Below are 2,500 nucleotides of genomic sequence, written 5' to 3'. Positions count from 1 at the left end.
TCCCCCGAGGGATCCGCAGAATTGCTTCTGGGTCCCGTATCGTTATTTGCGATTCGTGTTTGCATTACACTACATTGAACTATTCCAACTTGTTTATCCGCATGGCGAACATTTGCTGCATAGAACATTTAAGTTCCACTTCGCTCTCCCCTACGTGGGTCTGAGCTTCGCTCTCAGGGAAAAAATATGCCACATTTGGTAGGGAGACCCGGTTTCATCACGCTTTGTGCCCTGCACCATATATACCCTCATAAATTTATTCATTGGATTAGATCCAAGGAACACCAGATCATGCACCACTACCCATAATAGCTCATCGAGCTTAGCGTGAATCCTTCGGGTTTCCCTAAGAAGTTCGATTGGTCTTGCAGAGTTTAAAGACAACGAAGCTTAGTTTCAAGCAATGGTTAATATACGCGTATTCAAAACCCTTAGCTGTTACAACTTTTTACTAGAAACCATCACGACGAAGTCTTTGGGTCCGTAGACCCGTGATGTACTGCTCCAGGGAACGTTTTTGATGGGGTGGAAGCTCAAAATCATAGGTTAAAATCATCGGCAGAGCCCACCAGACACCACTTTTGCTTCATTAGTTCGGACTATAGGCATACGACGATTTTTATCGCGGAGGGACGTATGACCCAAACGGGGGCTTAATGACCCACTGCCACTGCAAACCATGCTCCTACGACTAAATAGAGGTAAAAACTACGATTTGGTGCAATCTTCATGTTTGACCTCGTAGCAAGGTACCCTCCCTATAGTAGGCAATGAGCAAATGATCATAATCCCAGGAGGGCAAAAATGGGAACCCGAAAGGAAAGCGCTGTTGGCGCGCCTAAGCTACTGGCCCGTAGAGTAAAATGGTACCCCAACAAAGTTGTCGATTGACATTCTGATTGCACTTTTTATCATCTAGGGTGCGTTCCTTACACGTTTTGAGGGTGTTTTTTTAGCGAAAAAAAACATGTTTTGAGCCACACGAGCTCTCCGGCCCGTTCGGTGCACATTTTGAAAAAGCTAGGAGCTGCCCCTAGGTTCGGGGTGTCACAAAATATTGAAAAGTGGTCAAAAACCGCTATCCAGAATCGGATGTAGAATCATTAGACGAACTTAAAATTGTTCTACGACCAATGTCTGCGACGTTTAGTATTCAAGATATGGCCCGCCCTAGGTCTGACCTGGCATTTTCGTGAAAATTTAAAGCATGGCCATAGGGACGGGTAAAATAGCTATTTTGAAGCAAAAACCACCTCACTTTAAATGGCCATAACTTTTGAAAAACAAGAGCTAGGGTGCGTTCTCGACACGTTTTGAGGTGTTTTAGCGAAAAACATGTTTTGAGCCACACGAGCTCTCCGGCCCGTTCGGTGCACATTTTGAAAAAGCTAGGAGCTGCCCCTAGGTTCGGGGTGTCACAAAATATTGAAAAGTGGTCAAAAACCGCTATCCAGAATCGGATGTAGAATCATTAGACGAACTTAAAATTGTTCTACGACCAATGTCTGCGACGTTTAGTATTCAAGATATGGCCCGCCCTAGGTCTGACCTGGCATTTTCGTGAAAATTTAAAGCATGGCCATAGGGACGGGTAAAATAGCTATTTTGAAGCAAAAACCACCTCACTTTAAATGGCCATAACTTTTGAAAAACAAGAGCTAGGGTGCGTTCTCGACACGTTTTGAGGTGTTTTAGCGAAAAACATGTTTTGAGCCACACGAGCTCTCCGGCCCGATCGGTGCACATTTTTGAAAAAAGCTAGGAGCTGCCCCTAGGTTCGGGGTGTCACAAAATATTGAAAAGTGGTCAAAAACCGCTATCCAGAATCGGATGTAGAATCATTAGACGAACTTAAAATTGTTCTACAACCCCCAGTCCGACGCCTCGTATTCGAGATATAGCACTTTGTAGGTCTGACCGAGCAATTTTGTACTGAAATGTATGGCGGACATGTTATTCATTAAACAACATTAACTTGCATCGTGCCCTACTTCATCGGCACAGCTACTATCGACTATCTATTGTTGAAATGGATTGAGTTTGACCATTTTAGCTCTTTTCTTATGCCGTGCACCAACAGTGTGTACCGATCAGGGAAAGTACACTACGTACGCGTTCATGGATGTATATGTTGGTACAAGTTGCCGGTCGGAATAGCAGTGCACCAAAACTGTGTACCGATCAGGAAAGTACAAGACGGAGGGCGCAGCCCGAGCGTACGCGTTCATAGATGTCCATGTTGGTACAACCTACATGTACGTACCTTGTTTTTGTATCAAAAGTTCCAATAAAGTGTTTGTATGCTTAAAATGCTTATCTCAACCGGTCACCTTTTGGCCTGCCCTTTTATAGACAGAAACCTAGAACGATACTCGCGATGTTTGTGTTTTTCCATTCGCCCGGGACGACGAAATGAGCTCTGTGCACATCGTGCAGAAAACTGTCTCCTCCTCGTATGTTTTTGTCCCTCCACGCATATAATCACCCACATTTGTGTTCA

The sequence above is a fragment of the Anopheles arabiensis genome, assembly GCF_016920715.1.
Source record: "Anopheles arabiensis isolate DONGOLA chromosome X unlocalized genomic scaffold, AaraD3 X_pericentromeric_contig0021, whole genome shotgun sequence".
Lineage (NCBI taxonomy): Eukaryota > Metazoa > Arthropoda > Insecta > Diptera > Culicidae > Anopheles > Anopheles arabiensis.
The sequence above is the reverse complement of the archived record's forward strand: the minus strand, read 5'-3'. Positions refer to the sequence as shown.